An 18,176-nucleotide genomic window follows, 5' to 3' on the forward strand; every position below is an offset into this window, starting at 1 on the left:
ACCCTCGTTGTTCAGTAAGAGGCGCGTATTGATCTTCTTTGGTAAAGCGATTTCGGAAGACACATTTTAGCTTTCATTTCAGTGCGGTCTTAACCAACAAAGGTCCGTAGACATCTCGCCTTGAATTATTTTACGTAGGATCAGAAATTTTTAGTGTGCTTTGGCAAAGCAGCATGTCAAATCATGATTTACAATTCACTGAACGTGTCTCTCATAACTACCCTTCCGCTTGCTTTGATTTACATTTCGTTTCTCCATACAGATTTGACTTCGCTTGACTGAACTTCTCGTTCTTCGAAGTGCCGTCAGGCCGCTGGTTTCTGTTTCTACGTTTACCGAATCGAAATCTTCGGTTACGTTTATTTCGTCTGAATCGAAACCATCGGCTACGTTTCTTTCAGGCATGGCGCATTCGACACGTTTCCCATGCGAGTATCTTGTACGCCCTCACAGTTCAAGATAATTTAATCGAAAACACATATAGTTCATTGACATGAGCACATGTTACTGCTCCGGTTGTACACCCTTGCATTTCTCCGTCTGCAGCTGTCATATCGAAATCTCCTGTGTTATCACGGCATAACGGGTGGATAAAACTATTACACGAAGCATTCCACCACACCGAAACTTGGTTCAGATACATCGGAATGTTGGATATAGATACAACATTCGAATTTTTATGTTAGTCTAGATTCTCTCTCATCCTGATCCCATATTTAATTCATTAAGCCATTACACGTTATTGATTTTTTTATCGGAAATAAATATGTCGCCACCTTTCTATTTTTACAGTATAGTTTCCGTTCGAAATTTAAGATTCCTTGCCAGAATCGTAGTGACATTCGGTTTTATTCCAAATTTACCGATCTTCCAGAAGTGCACACACGCTTGCTAAAGCACCTCCACCCCAAGCAGCCACCTGGATCCCAGCACCATAGTGGTCGTTGTGTTGGTTTATCATAAAAGCTTTTCGATTGTTGCATCGTATTAAATGTCATATATAACGGGTGTGTCGAAGACGCTGTTCAGGAAACATAATAAATTTGAGTACCCAAAAGGTTTCATAGTAGTCCCCATAGCTTTTGTTACCGAGCGTGACAATATGCAACGTATCATCATTATTTAACGTGGCCTTAGGGATCGCTATTTAAAGTGGCCATAGTGACACGTACGCGTGCAAATGAAATGTGTGTGAAATCGTATGGGACTTAACTGCCAAGGTCATCAGTCCCTAAGCTTATACACTACTTAACTTAAATTATCCTAAGGACGAACACGCACACCCATGCCCGAGGGAGGACTCGAACCTCCGCCGGGACCAGCCGCCGTACGCGTGCCTCCTCTCGCGAAAGGACGTAGTGTATTCGAATTGAATGAGTTCTATTTACTTTGTCACTTATTCACCGGATGATTCAGGATACTCCTTAACGGACACAGAAAATCAAAGGCCAAATAACAGTTACCATGTCCAGCTTTTCCAGGCCCACTTCCATTTCCAAAATAAATTGCACACTGCGCACCTATCACGGAATTTTGTACGATATATTCTCTTCACACTCCTTGCTCTGCATTTTTCCGTTGACGCAGATCAGAGATAACTTTCAGATCACATGTTATGCCTCTGTTTTTAATTTTTCCTTTCCGTGTTTTTTTTTTTCTATTTCATTGTAATCCATTCTCAGATGAGTTTGACTCCGAAATGACGTCTTTTTGAGATGTTACGTTGCGATCTGCTGCTAGAGAACTTAACAGAATGAAGAGCGGTTTTGTATATTGTTGGTCGGAACTTTTCACGTGTTGTCATATCTTCTGGCCTTCAAGCGTTGATTATTAAATTCTAGCGCCGCACCCGAAGTTAACGTGACGGCGAGCAAGCAATTAGCATACCAATTTTAAAGTTAGGCGCCGGCGATGACGCGCCCTCGGCCGACTAACAAGCGCCTTTTAGCTCCCGCAATTTGTGAGTTCAGCTCATCCGGCGGCGGGGGCGGCGGCAAGCGGCCGGCTCTTCCCGGAGCAGCTGTCTGCAGCAGGTGCAGGCGCGACAATGCTGCCAGTAAATTTGTCTGCTGTTCTTACCAGCAGGTCGCTCAAATTTTTCCAAGTTTCCAGACTTCGCAAATATCTTATTCGTGCTACACGAAATCCTCTCACGTACTTGGCTAATTATTTGTCGATATTTGGTAACGATGAAATTATAGTATAAAGGCTGAAATTTTGACGTGGTATCCAAAAGTTCCCAGAGTGTATTAATTAGAATTATTACGTCTTGAAGAGATGTTATTCTGCACCACAACATGCGAGTTAGTCCCTCTGAGAGCGAATACATCGATCCAAAAATTCTGCCACTTATAAAATGCATCCTGGGAATTACATTGTTAGCATGTTAAGTAGACTTTTGAATTCCGCTTGAATCCCCTCGAGTGTTTCCATTTGTCGCCCCTCCAACTAGAATTTCGATTTGGGGATGAGGAAGGCCGCGCGGGGTTAGCCGAGCGGTCTCAGGCGCTGCAGTCATGGGCTGTGCGGCTGGTCCCGGCGGACGTTCAAGTCCTCCCTCGGGCATGGGTGTGTGTGTTTTTCCTTAGGATAATTTAGGTTAAGTCGTGTGTACGCTTAAGGACTGATTACCTTAGCAGTTAAGTCCCATAAGATTTCACACGCATTTGAACATTTTTTGATGAAGAAGTCGCACTGAGCTACGTTTGGCGAGTACGGTGGATGGGACAAACTTTCTTTTTTCTTCAGGGAGACTATTTCTGAGTAATATGAGCCCTGTGCAGTCGTGCATGAAATATCTAATCGTTTGTACACCATTTTGGTGGACTTTCCTCCTCATGTCCTCCCTCGAATGTCTTAGAAAATCGCAGTTCTCTTTATTGATCGTCTGCCTAACAGGAACGAACTATTAATGAACAATTTATGTAAGTATCAGCCTGTATCTGAAGATGATCCAGAGTGATCGAAACGTGTAATCCAATTAACAATCTGCAACTGAGACGGAACGATAAATCAGAATATCTTAAATGTCTATACAGCTGCTGAACTCACAAGACGCTTATGTTGACTACAGTAACAGCATGAATTGTTGCAGTGTTGTTTCCCGTCAAATTTATAAAAGGAATTCCCACACAAGACGCCACTGTATCAATGGAATTTTCCATTTTGGCTTAGCCGCTCTAGCAGCGTGGTGCGATACTGTGTGGCGGAGCTTCTGTGTTACCGAGAATCCAGACATGTACTTGCAAACAAACAAAACGTTAATTACGTAACTTTATTTTTTTCGAGCTGATAATTAAAACGTTGTTAGTACCCCTACGCCTCGGATATCTATATTAACGTTTCCTGGCAGAAACTTAACAGCAGTTGGACAAAAATACTGAAACACCGCTGGAAATGCACGAAGGAAAATAAATACAGATGATAGCTAAGTCTGCAGGTTGCGCTGTTGTATTTTACCTGTACAACGTTTGTGCAACGCCCTCAGTTCGTTGCAAGTGTCAGTCTGGGTCAGCACGAAAACAACACTTAAAGAGCTAGATAAGTTGGGAACTGCAGAGTGAACTGGAATTCCAAACCGAGATAACGAGATACAAATGCCTGTGAGAGGAGAACGTTGTGCCGAAGCAATAAAACCTGGGCTACAGAATAGTGGAAGAAAGTCATTCGGTGGGATGTGTTTCCGTCCAAAGAGTGAAAGATGGCGGGTGCTCGGTGATAATTTCGGCAACAATGTCGTGATTTTCCACAGCCCCCGTGGTTACTCTGCAAGGTCGCATTACTGCCAAAGATTATGTGACCATTTGGCTGCTCAGGTGCCTCCCGCGGTACAGTGTTTGCTCCCTATTGGCGATGCTGTGATCCAAGGCGACGGGACCCCTGTGCACACAACTCGTATCCTCCAGGACTGGTTGTTTGAGCACGAAGATGAATTGTCGCACCTTCCCTGGCCACCACAATCACCAGATCTCAACATTATTGAGGTTTTGTAGCCTGCTTTGGAGAGAAGTTCAAAAATGGTTCTGAGCACTATGGGACTTAACGTCTGTGGTCATCAGTCCCCTAGAACTTAGAACTACTTAAACCTAACTAACCTAAGGACATCACACACATCCATGCCCGAGGCAGGATTCGAACCTGCGACCGTAGCAGTCGCGCGGTTCCGGACTGAGCGCCTAGAACCGCTAGACCACCGCGGCCGGCCTTGGAGAGAAGTCTGCGTGATCTCTGTCCACCTCGAACATCGATATCTGAACTTGCCACAATCGTGCAGGAAGGATGGTATGATATTCCGTTCAAACTGTGCAAAACATATGCGTATTTATCCACTCCTAGTTGTTCTGAATGCTAGCCGTTTTCCTACGCCGTGGCTCTGAGCACTATGGGACTTAACTTATGAGGTCATGAGTCCCCTAGAACTTAGAACTACTTAAACCTTACCAACCTAAGGACATCACACACATCCATGCCCGAGGCAGGATTCGAACCTGCGACCGTAGCGGTCGCGCGGTTCCAAACTGTAGCGCCTAGAACCGCTCGGCCACACCGGCCGGCTCCTACGCCGTATTACGCATGTTAATGTGTTATGTTATTGGTGTCTCCATATTTTTGTCCACCCCTTGTATACATCGGATTGCGATCCGCAGTTTCTAGAGTACGTGATGCAGACAGGGTAAAGCTGTTCGTCGCTGGTATTCACTTCCGTGGTTGTGCCTACCTTTGTGTGTATGTGTTATGTGTGTGTGAGAGAGACAGGCAGTTTGCGTATTTTGTTTTGTTTGCCGGCCGGTGTGGCCGAGCGGTTCTAGGCGCTTCAGTCTGGAACCGCGAGACCGCTACGGTCGCAGGTTCGAATCCTGCCTCGGGCATGGATGTGTGTGATGTCCTTAGGTTAGTTAGGTTTAAGTAGTTCTAAGTTCTAGGGGACTGATGACCTCAGACGTTAAGTCCCATAGTGCTCAGAGCCATTTCAACTTTTTTTTTTGTCGACCCTTGAATACCTGTCATCCTTTTCCTCCTCTAGAAGTGTGTATTACATAGTTTTTTTGCTTTCGGCATGTGCACATGTTAATTGACATTGTATTATAACATCAATAGCGGTGTTGCACAAAATTCTGTGTTGTTTCTGTGCTGGGAGAAGAGTATATGTTTTTTGCTGTAGTAAACAGTCGCTGATCGGAACTTGGTGGTGTTATTTGACGCTGCATCCTGAAGTGCTGTTGTAGTAAAATGTATAGTTTAGCACGCAGCCGGCTAAAGTACGCGTTTAATTAAGTTGTCAGGATCAGTGCAGTCCGGGCGTAACCCGCTGAACGTGTATGGTCTTCAGCAACGAGGACACGGTCGTAAAATTAAACCAATTAAGGACACGGCAGGACTTGCCGATATCGGTTAAAGGGCCGCAGACCTGGAGTGGAGGTGAATCCCATTAGCCGGGTCACGGTGGGCGGGAGCCGCCGCACACTGCCGGCTCACCTGCCCTGCCTGGCCACGCCACCCGTCACCTTGCTCTCCCAGCCGCTGGGTAAACTCTGTATTCAGTTCAAATCTGAGCTTTTAAATGAACTGTCACGTAACGTAACTGTGGCACTAGCATTTCCCCGCAATCCACTGCAAGTACCTTACACAATGAAACTAATGAGTCCGAATCTGTACTACTATACCGTGTGAAACACTTGAAACTTGCACAACAGATATTGTGGAAATGGGAAGTGCTATTGATACGCGGATTTCACAGAATGGATTGGTAGTCAGAGGCTCGTTTTGTTAGCCAGTCAACAGATTATAATAATACTTAGAAAGTACGTTTCTTGTGCAAACATACACTTTTGTAAATCGAACAATACCGATTGGCATTTAGAGACTAAAAGTATAATAAATCAGAATGTCAATGACATTTGTTGCAGGATTATAGTTGCTAGTGTTTATGAGATATCACATTTTGAAAAGTTTCCGCACCGACACGTGTTTGTGCCATTCAGCCTACGCAGTTGCTAGGTGCGATGTTCTCATGTTTCGTTACAGTGTGCTTGTGTGTTCCTTGAGTGCAGTGCGACTTGCGAACTGTGCTCTTCCTACATTTTCCATACACAATGTATCGGCTCTTTCTTCATGGGTAAATCCCTTCGTCCATTGTCGACCTACTGCTTGAACTGTCATACACTAAGCGACTGGTAAGTCGCAATGCACACTGTAAGCAAACAAAACGAAATCGTACCTAGCAACTATGCAAGTCGAATGGTACAGACAAGTGTCTGTGGAAACTTTTCAAAATACAGTAAGTCGTAAACGACTCGCAGTAGGATCCTGGAACAGACACCACTGGCATTGTAGTTTACTCTATTTTTAGTTTGCAAATGTCAGTATGAATCGTTCCATTCAAAAAGTACATGTTTGCATAAAAAATACACTTTCCAACTATTATTATAGCCTGTTTATTGACTGACAGTAAGAGTCCCTGACTACCAACCCACTCTGTAAAAACTGCACATCAGTAGCAGTTCCCATTTCGCAATATTCGCGGTGCAAGTTGTAGATGATTCAACCTGTATAAAGACAAGTCGTTGTTTAACTTTGATGCTAAAAATTTCAAGTACTTGACTGAACATTCCATCGGATGTGGGCGTATATTTTTTGTAACAACAATTTCAGATTTTCTTTTAAAACCGACTGCCATAAAGAAAATGCTTCGCTCTGCTTTGATCTGAAAATAAGCGGGTTCCTTCCCTACCTCGCAGTCAGATAGGAGGACAAATAAACAATAAGACACATTGTCTCTTCCATTTATATTATTTCTCCTTATACATATTTTCGAACAAAAATATATGCACAACAAAGTGCTGTTTAGTTTTCTTCCTTCCGGGCAGTTTTACACAAATTTGTATTTATGGCTTATCCGCTTATGATTAGAATACTGTTAGCAAATCTGAATTTTCCGAAACTTTTTCACCGATTAAAACTATCCGAAATTCTATTATTGAGGATACAATCCTCACACATGCAGCGACAGGAGAGGTGTGTTGCATAGCCCGTTACTGATGATCCCAATCGATTTACCCATTCGTTTTAATCGACTTCAATTCCCAGTCAACATCTCGTCTGCAATAACAACAAACAGGCTCAATATCAGAGAGACGAGTTAGAGGACAGAAGGAGAAAGGATGAAATGGACTTAGAGGAGGGGGGGGAGGAGGGGGGCAGAGAGAAGGGGGCTGGGAGTTTAGGACGAATATCCAATTCTCATATAAATGTTAAGCGATTGCGAAGCATTTCTGGATTCGCTAGAAATAAAATAAAAACAATCTTGTCATTGTCTTCTTAGTGCTGTCTTCTGCTGCTGTTAAAAAGACATGATTGTTTCCTATAAAATATTCGGGTTTTTTCGCTTTAACACCATTTACAAATAACCAACTAATAATCCCATTACTGTTGATTACACACTACATTTTATTTTATTAGTAGTCTTCATCCACTACGGGACAAGACTACACTGTTACTAACTTCGTCAAATTCATAAAAATCAGAATTACATTAAATATCTGCATGATGCTGAAAGTGGCAACTGGCCCTAAACAATAAAAAATGTGAATTCTTCCACATGAGTGCTAAAGAAATCCCTTAATTTTCAGTTACATGGTATATCACACAAATTTAAACCTTACTATTACGATTACAAACAACTTAAATTGGAATCATCCCATAGAAAATGTTGCCGGGAAGGTGTAGGGGAACAGTCGGGTTGTCTAGTCTGAATGTATTCTAATTAGTCCTGTTATATAACTTGAATTAGTTACAAACCCTCCTGAATAGTGAAATCGGAATTCAATGTCTTCTAAATGAAGCAAGAGACACAATGAATTCCATTTTTCACGTTAAAGTAACTCACTAAACATCTGACAAGCATCGATAATTCTAAAGTAAAACCTTGCCACGTTTGGCTAAAGGCTCCAAAGTAAGATTCTAATAATCGCGTGTAAAAGTGAAACAGTTGCAGTTGCAAATTTGTTCCGTTACTGCCGGATGTTAGTGTGAAAGGCAGAATAGTACTAGAGAAGGGAATACATTGTATCTGTGGCTGGAGTTGGATGCAAATCGCTCATTGGAATCGGAAACCATGTCTTCTCAATGTCCCTACGAATCATCTCACTGTCGCGGCTCGATCTTACCATGTTTATCTGTAGGCGGAGGTGGAAGGGGCTGCAGATTCAGTCATTGCTGTCACTCCGACAATCCGTGCTTGCGGCTAAGTTCGAGTCACCTCGATATCCTTCTAACAAGGGAACCTCCCCATCGCACCCCGTCAGATTTAGCGGTAAGGTGGCCCAGTGGTCAATCCGTCGGAAACTGAACTCAGATCAAGCATGAAAACATGAAGAAGGTGTAATGAACTGTGAAAAAAAGAGGAACAGTGAACTGCCCAATCTTAACAAGTACTCCTATGTTAACAAGTGTAAAAGTCATGGTGTTGAGGCTTAGTAGTCACAGTGTTGAACTGGGAAGCGGACGAGCTGGGTTTGAAACCCGTTCGTCCCATTTTATTTTTGTTATTATTTTTTTCACTAGTTTATGAACTGTCCATCCGGTCATTGAAATGTTTGTTATCTTTTTGTAGTCTTGGCAGTTTTATTATACAGTGGTTACAGAATACGAGTCATACGGTAAAAATATATTACCGTCGCAAGTAAATGTGATGAATAGTGAGAGCACTCGAGATACCACATAGACGTCTCACAGAAATGAAAACAACAAATAAAGGGATGTGGACTATTTTACAACAGAGGAATTCAAGAGTAAAAACTTTCAAAACGGAACACAACTTCAAAAACGTTAAAAACTTTTGTTTCGACAGAACACAGAGGAACTTTGTGCTTATGAAACTGTTGCGTTCTTTTGTTGCAGCTTATATGACAAACTATTATGTTTTCATGATTTTCTTGAATGATCACATTCACATTCATACAAACATTTAAATCGGGCAAGGAAACATGTCTCACTCATATACCACGCGTACAAATAAGTTTCTGTTATATGACAAACGTACTGTCACTGATGCCATGTGTGACACGCCAGACATGTTTCCCGTTGGAGGGTTAGGGTGACTTGTCATCAAAGTTTTGTGGTTTCCATTCGAAAGTCACTTCCTTTCTGCTGCCAGTAGAGTAGTTGTGCGGAATCAACTTATACGTCTCTTCCTTACACCTCGCTGTTGCAGACGGACATTACACGATGACACAGATACAAATTTGAATACAACGAACATCGAAAAAAAATTTTAAAGAAAGGCCACGATAGAGCTTTGAACACGGTTCGCCCGTTTTGTAGTCGAACACAGTGATCATTTAACCACGACGCCGCCGCTTCTTTTATTCGCTCAATGTTGCACGTATTAAGCTTGGATTTGCCTTTTTTTCCAATTCAGTACACCTTCTTGTTATTTTCATGCTTGATCTGTGTTCGGTTTTTGGCGGGCTGTCCACTGGGCCCTCTTACCACTAAACCTGAAGGGGCTGCGATGCGGAGTTTCCCCTGTGAATCCCACAGTTCATTTGCTCAGAGATGGACCCTAGTGGTGAATATGGTTGGTGAGGGACATGGCTCCTGGTGGTCAAGCAAAGAAGTAGTCGAAGTCTCGAATGAAACTGTACGCGCTGATTGTTAAAAAGGAAAACACGTATTTCTGTGTTTCGCGTCCTTTACGTTGCACGGATTGGCTGGGCTACAGGTATCTCAAGTGCCAGTCAGTAAAAAGATTCCTTGAAAGAGAAATGGTGTACATCCTTGATCCTTCAGGTGGTTGACCAGTGACACGCGTTCTGCCATTTAGTGCCGAAAAAAAGGCTTCTCACTCTCTTTGTCTCTTTCTGTGGCGAATGAAGTGGGACCTCGGCAGCACAGTTCCAGTTTATTTACATCAGTCGATCATGGGAGTTCTTATATTGCGTAAAAATTTAGTTTTTGTGGATCCAACATTTGTCAGTGTCCCACACTTAAAAAGACGTCCCAAACTATGGGCTGTCACTTATTTTTCTAGATTTTATTTATTTGTGCGTCCAGCTTGTGGCAAAGAATCACAGCTGTCTACATATTGTTCAAAACAGCGTGTGTCTTGGACGTTGCTAAAAATAGGATATCTCATCTTTCGAACTTCGATTTGTAAAAACAGTCGCTCCTGGAGGCCTTATACCAGTGGAGATCGTATCTATGTTGCCTGTGGGGTGCCGGCGTTTAGTTGCAGCAATTTAAAGGAAAATATAAATAAGCTGTAGACATACTAACTATCTGTTAATCAGACATTTAAATGAATCAATTTTACGTTATTAGTGTATTTCCTACTTTTATACTTTGACGATGGCGTCATATTATGAACGCTGATTGGCAGTTGTGAAGTAGTGTGACAGGAAGTAGGCGGAGCCTCTGCATATTTAAGCTCGTGCTCAGCACTCATAACCACCAGTTGACTGCGTAGCAGCGAGGAGAGCTCCGCCTACCATCCTAAGGGAGCCATGGGTATAATTAATTTTATTTTATCTTGTTAAATTTTGACATCATTAGGCACTTTCATTTTATTTAAAGATTGGTATCTAGTATTTCTTAAAATTTATCCACAGGTCTGATGATGGTTTTGTAGAAAGAACCGAAGCCGGTTATCTATATCATTAAAGCATACATGATGTGATCAAGACTGAATTTTAGTCAAAATATATTTAAAGGAAAGTCTGGTGAAGCAAGTGGCAGTGCGATCCATTCCGCACATCCTTCTGAGAATGCCCCATGCGGTGGTGCCCCTGCAAATAAATGTCAATTAAAATCTAAATTAAAATAATTAACTACCAACAATCACTACTACTAATACGCATTTCGTTTCTTGGTGTGGATTAATTATTCCAGTCAAGTGAGTCTTTATAATCTGATTTTATATCACTTATGAGACAGTTTTCGAAAAAAGGTTACATAACGTTACCTTTTCGTGCAATATTTTCAAATTTGTGCTGATGCAGTAGTGCTCAAGATTTGTTAAGGCACAAATGCATGAAAGAAATTTAGGGCCTACGTGGCATTGAGATTACTTGCTCAGTTGAAATACTGTATCATATTTGGATATTGGCAGGGCTACACTTATTACATTTTTTATTAGGTTCCTAATTAATCTACCAAGCCATCAGACCGTTATTTTTCTACTGTGCTGAGGTAAGTTTAACTTGTTTTTTATTAGACATTGTAGGACATTACTGTGTCAGTTTACACTCATCCACTCTTCAGTAAAACTGGCATTACAAATTATATATTGTTAACGCATGTTCATACTTAAAGACTTTATAAACAGTTTGAAATTAGGTTGATTGCTGATTCACATATTGGTGGCTTGAACACAGTCATCCGTTCCATGTTTTAAACCGTGATTGGTTCTCATTTTACTCTGAACAGTTTTTGGTATTGACCTCAGCCAAACTCTCGTAAAACATGTAAGATATAGAAGCACGACAGAACTCTAAAATTTTATATCAGCACATAATAAGATGGAGAATAAAATACACTCAAGTCAAAACATAAAATAATTTAAAATTCAAACAAGTACATGATACAGGATTGAAATAAAGCAGAAACATAGAATAACAAGCTCACAGTAAATATTATCAGTTCAAACTGAGCTATGAAATTCGTATCTCTGTGGAAGTATACGAACTACACATGTGTCACTGTGTGTGAAATGAAATACAAGTCTATAAACAAGATTTCAACTGGAACGTTCAGTGTTAATTTATAGTCTAGTTTAGTTGAGTATTGCCACGAGTCGGTTCTCTATATAAAATCATGATTACATAAGACAAACAGAACAAAAGTTCAGAATTCATAATGTTCGTTCGTAAGACCTACAAGTCAGTTTTTGTTCTACAAAAAATATATATATAAAATACAGAAAATACAGAAGTATAGTACCTGAAAAAGAATCACACAAATACTAATGTCGAATCGAGGCGCAACAAGTTTCTCAGACGTGAACTGCAGTGTCACATACTTAGTATGAGCGGTACATACCTAATGTCTGTGATCACCTTCCTTGGAAGTACACTTATTTCATTGTCGCAGAGTGGCCATAGTTTGACAAAAGGCACACTGACTACGATGCAACTTCGTCCACACTGTAGTGTTTTTTCTTACTATCTTTGTTGCGAGCGCACACACACACACACAAACGGGATGTGAAAAAATGGCTCTGAGCACTATGGGGCTTAACATCCGAGGTCAACAGTCCCCTAGAACTTAGAACTACTTAAACCTAACTAACCTAAGGACATCACACACTTCCATGCCCGAAGCTGGATTCGAACCTGCGACCGTTGCAGTCGCGCGGTTCCCGACTGAAGCTTGTTAGTGTAAGGAAGTGGTCGGACATCTACTGTTGCACAACACAGTTTATATGTTCATTTGGCATGAAATCACAGTCTCGTTGATCCTTAAGCACGGGAACACAGTCTTGGATTGTCTGCGTAATACGCAGCAGTTTGTTGACAGGCTAAGTGAAGTTTCCCTTAGCGTCATAAACAGTGCGTATCCAAATAGCGCTGCTGGCGCTTGCCCGATTTTGTAGTAGTGAGGCTGCGGAACACAGTGCAGTGTAGCCGCCAAAGCGGTGGGGTTCTGGCAGCACCTTGGCGTGGCAGCTTGCATCATGAGCCTCCCCTTCACTTGTCGACAGGTAAGTCCTTGACGCGTGGACGCTGCAGGAAGCAGGCGGGCATTGAAGTAAGCCACGCGCCTCAGCTATCCAGCTTGCTAACCCAGTGTTATATGGTGTGTGTGTGTGTGTGTGTGTGTGTGTGTGTGTGTGTGTGTGTGTATGTGTGTGAGCGGGCGGGTGTAGGCTGTTTGGCTGCGGTTCAGCATCCATCCATCTCTCGTTCCACCTCCCGTCTGCATTTGTCTCGTACCTCCATCACTCGTGTGAATGTCGTGACTTCAAACAATTTTTTAAGATATTCATTAACAATACAATTCACGTAAATACGAATACAATCTGTTTGTACGTGCATTTTCCAATAATTTTTAGAATGACTTTACATCAATATATAACTAATACGTTACACAGATTTTTTCAAATATTAATTTAATTTTACATAAAGTTATGTCACTGTGACTTTGAGTGAGTTTACTCAAACACTAATTTAAAGTCCATTTGTAAAACTAAATATGTATTAACTCATGTCGTTTTACTACTTTACTTTTACAAGATTAAATTGCCTTCTTACTGAATCCTGACGTTTAGCATTTGCACGTATCAACAATTCATTGGCTCATAGAAAGTTTTTAAAACACTGCACAAAATTGTTTTGGTTGGGAGCTCAGGTGAGGTTACGTTAGTTATTTCTTATTCACGCAGTTATCTCTGCGGCCACAATTCAGTTACCAAATTTCTTACTATTTCTTGATATTTCAATTCATTATTACGTCTCTTAGTTTGAATCGTCTGTTCACGCATCATGTCAACTCATCAGCTACTCATATTGCGGGTTCTCTTAAAATTATAGACCGCAAAACTATATCAAAAAGCTCAAGCGTATTTTGACTCTCGACATATGTGGAATTCACTCCACACCAGTTCCTTTTATTTTCTACGTCTTTAAACTACGGTGATTCTTTACCTTACCTCCTTACATGTTACCATAATCCACATTTTACCACGATTCGTGGTATATCTCACTATTTAGTGGTAGATCCAAAAATTTCAAATATTCCTTCCTTCGATATGCGTCATATATCTTTTATTCTCTCTTCTGCTTTTACTTTTGACATGGTTTCTCTCAATAAGTCAGCTCTCTATTCAGTCAACAATTCATGGAGGTACACTCTAAGTCAAAAAGACGCACCACGAAAGAATTATCGGGATGGGAAGGAAATCGGTAGATGTAACGTACATGTACAGATAAGCAAATGATTACAGTTTCAGAAAAATTGGACAATTTATCCAAGAGAAAGAGCTTCACAAACTGAGTAAGCCAATAACACATTGGTCCTCCTCTGGCACTTGATCCAAGCAGTTATCTCACTCGGCATTGATTGAGTTGTTGGATGTTCGGGAGTGGAATGGTAGAGAGATAGTATGATTGTGGTTCGATGAACCCTCTGCCAAGCACTTAAATGTGAACTGCAGAGTAATCACGTAGATGTAGATGTCCTCGGGAGGGAAATCGTACCAGATTCTGTCCAGCTGGCGCGTCAGATCATCAAAAACCCGAGCTGGTTGGAGGTTCCTAACAATAAAGCTCCAAACATTGCCAATTGAAGAGTGATCCGGCGACCTTGATGGCTAAGGTATGATTTGGCAAGTACGAAGACAAGCAGTAGAAACTCTAGCCGCGTACGGGCAGGTATTATGGTGCTGACATGTAAGCCCAGGATGGCTTGTCATGAAGGGCAACAAAATTGACCGTAGAGTATCTCGACGCACCGCTGTGCTGTAAGGGTGCTGCAGATGACAACGGGCCGGCCAGAGTGGCCGAGCGGTTCTAGGCGCTTCAGTCTGGAACCGCGCGACCCGCTACGGTCGCAGGTTCGAATCCTGCCTCGGGCATGGATGTGTGTGATGTTCTTAGGTTAGTTAGGTTTAAGTAGTTCTAAGTTCTAGGGGACTGATGACCTCAGATATTAAGTCCCATAGTGCTCAGAGCCATTAGATGACAACGAAAGGATCCTGCTATGAAATGAAGTGGCACTCCAGACCATCACTGATGGCTGTCGGGCCATATGGCGGGCGGCAACAAGTTGGTATCTCACTACTGTCCTGGGCATTTCCAAACCCGTCTTTGCTGATTGTCTGGGCAGAATCTGAAGTGGGACTCATCACTGAAGACAATTCGGCTCTAGTCAAGGAGATCCCAGGATGGATACATGGGGAAGGACCCGGGCTCTATTCCCTGTACCTCCTCAGATTCTTGTAAGTTAGGGGGAATGGAATGGAGTTTACTTAGCCTCATAAAGCGCAATGAGGAGCTCCATGAATAAAGACGCAACAACATCACGAGAATTGATCTACTAGCAATAAAGGCTGGAGGGATTGGCGACACAGTGATCAGATGTCCCACGATCGTAGAACGTCGCACTGCCTTGCAGGCAGCAATCAGCCATTCGGAATGGACCTGAGGTCTAATTCGTGAGTGGTGCTTACGTTTCATAAAGTAAGAGAAATTAGAGTTCCCACGGAGAGATTTAAAAGTTCATTTTTCCACGTGCTACTCACGGGCGTAACACTTCAGTGTGAATTTCAAAGTAATCATGTAGATGTTATGTGGATGTAAAAATAGGTATTCGTCTCTCTCAAGCTGAGTCCAAAAATCAACTAACTTTTGGTAAAAGTTCTCCTACCTTTGCGAGTATGATAAATGCTCCTCACCAGCTGTGCTAAATGTGTGATGTTTAACCGCACAATTTCTTCTCAGAGGTTCTCGCACCATAAAATCTGGATGACCAACGTAAAGCCTGTGTTCTCCTCGCATTATGTTTTTTTCAGAGCCACAAGTGGTAGTCAGACCGCTTTAAGGGACTCAGGACACAAATTGCTGACGACTATCTACCTAAAACTTTTTTATCATAACAGAAACTACGACATTAAGTTTCTTTTGATGCAGTGTCTACGATAGAGTAATCGGCGTGCTTCGAAACATGTTCAGATGTTGTTTCTCATAGTGCTAACTCATACTCCCATAAGAAAACTGCTGCGCAACCTCCAGCTACAGTGAGAGTCGTTTCATGTCATCAGACTCTTGATGGTGGGTTGCGTTGTCGCCCTAAACGGGTACACGAGAGACACGCTTTAAAAGCGGGAAAAGCGGCGTCTTTCTAATTCGGTTGTGCGCAGCGCGCAGCTGGCAGTCGGAACTTTTTGCGGAATGCGAAAGCAGGACGGCGTAATTTTTACACTTTGGCGTTGACATTTTACCAGATACGTCAGATCCCCATTTTCCGCCTTTCTTTTGCCAGTGTCGCTGACGCCCGAGCATTTAGCGAAATTTAATTGAATTGCGTTAGGAGGGAATTGAGGCGTCAGAAGCGACGGCCAGCCTCGGGGACGACGATGTTCCCCGTCCAGTGGCGCCTCCGGACTGCAGTTAATACCAGCGCCGAGGGCGTCTTTGCGAGAACGAGGCGCCTCTCAGTACACTGCATTCCGTCTTTTATTTGAGAAAGAGCGGTCCATGAGAACTTCCCTCCGATGCCACTAGTCGATAGATGTTTGTAAATTTTACCTTTTTGTTTCTTACTTATTTTTCACTGAGCGTTTATTTTTTTCATTACACAATGTTTCTCAGAAGTCAAAGATCATTGTTTCTATTTAAGAGGAACTGGCGTGTGAAGAAGTTTAATCAATTCCTCAAAGTTATTTTCATTGTCTTTCACCTTATGCTCATTTTTTGTGTCCTGTCTAGTTATGCGTTTGATCGATAACATCCGTCGTAAACTTCGTAGTGTGCACCATGTCAGTAGAGCACAAGCTTTTCACATTTATTAAAAATATATATCTATAGCATTACATACTGCCCAGTACGGATTCTGCTTGTGCTTCTTCGGCTTCTCCCATCATGACGGCACAGTTCACTGAATGACAGCCGGATGTCAGTGTCCAAGCGGCACCAGTATCCCGGCAAGCAACCGCCTTGCCGTCTTCAGGTGCGCTCATGAACATACTGATTAGGGTTCGGCGCAGCACTTTCATCTCTTATCCCCCCTCCACTTCCTTCCACCTGCTGCTCTGTCTGCCGTCTGTGACAGCCGTAAATCAGTCAGTTCATCGGTTGCACCTGATGATGGCAACGTCGTCTCCTGTCGAAATGTTGTGCCCGTTGGACACTGACGTCCGACCGTTCACACGTGAATAATTTTGTCAGATTCTAATTGTTTACTTATTGTTCCCAAAGAATGTTACTGCTCACGTTTCACTTCCATACAAGACTACGTACCAGTTTAATGCCTTCTTCATAGAATACTCCCTAACACTTAAATTTATTTTTGATGTTAACAAATTTCTCTTATTCAGGAATGATTTCCGTGTTGTTGCAAGTCTGCGTTTTGTATTCTCTTTGTTTCGGCTATCGATAGTTATTTACCTGTCAGAATAACAATACGCGTTTACTGATTCTAGTGTCTGATTTCATAATCTAATCTCAGTGAGCACCGCATGATTTAACTTAACTAACTTCCATTACTTTTGTTTTACTTATTTTCATATTCGTTGTACAACCTCTTTTCAAGACACTATCAATGAGTAATATTTTCGTGTGCGTGTGCGTGTGTGTGTGTGTGTGTGTGTGTGTGTGTGTGTGTGTGTGTGTTCGTTCGTGCGTTCAGTCCCTAATTTTCGGATAGGATAGTATACTTATGGTATAATTTTTTATATCAGTATAAAGTACTTCTAACAGAGTCTGAACTTCTTTTGTCTTAAAGAGATTTTTCCAGCTAGCTGTACCTTCCTTTCAGGAACTATACGATACTGAAAAAATGTTACTAGTAACTTTTTTGACGAGGGGGAGGCTCGATGCGACGCTAGTTTAATCGGTATTATAAATGTTAAGTACCATCTAGTCAGTGAGATCGATGTGAAGGAATAATTTCTAGGGAATGAAAAATATTGAAAATGTGCTTATATTTCTATATTTTATACAGAATATCATAATTAATGTTGTGAAAACAGACATGGGTGAAAGTACAGTAGAAGCAAGAACGTTGTAGTAAACGTGGGTCTCAAAAGGAGCTGTTTTCGAGATAATACTGAATGTGTTGTTTGGTTACGAGGCACCACAGATTTGAGTCTCAAGTATTTCCCTAGTTAGCTCAGATGCATTTGAATTTGAGGTTAGGATCAGATTTCCCTCGTGACCTATTGCAAGAAATTCTACTTCAGCACTCTCGCACATGCTGAAAGACGTGTTCCACGAGTCGACCTCTTATCTGCACAATATGCTTCACTCATCTGTGCAGTGAGTTACGAAATCTTTCAAACACCTACTGATCATTTAGGAAATCTTGGCGAGATTGTACAGTTCAGTATTCCAGTTCCTCAACCGTATCAGAGAGAGTGTCGTACACTTCTCATTTGGAAGTGACCCCAGATAGAAAAGGTCCGCAGGGCAGGGATCAGGTGATTATGGCCGCCAAGCTACACACCCTGACCGACCTGTCTATTT

The sequence above is a fragment of the Schistocerca americana genome, chromosome 5 (genome assembly GCF_021461395.2).
Source record: "Schistocerca americana isolate TAMUIC-IGC-003095 chromosome 5, iqSchAmer2.1, whole genome shotgun sequence".
NCBI classification, from domain to species: domain Eukaryota; kingdom Metazoa; phylum Arthropoda; class Insecta; order Orthoptera; family Acrididae; genus Schistocerca; species Schistocerca americana.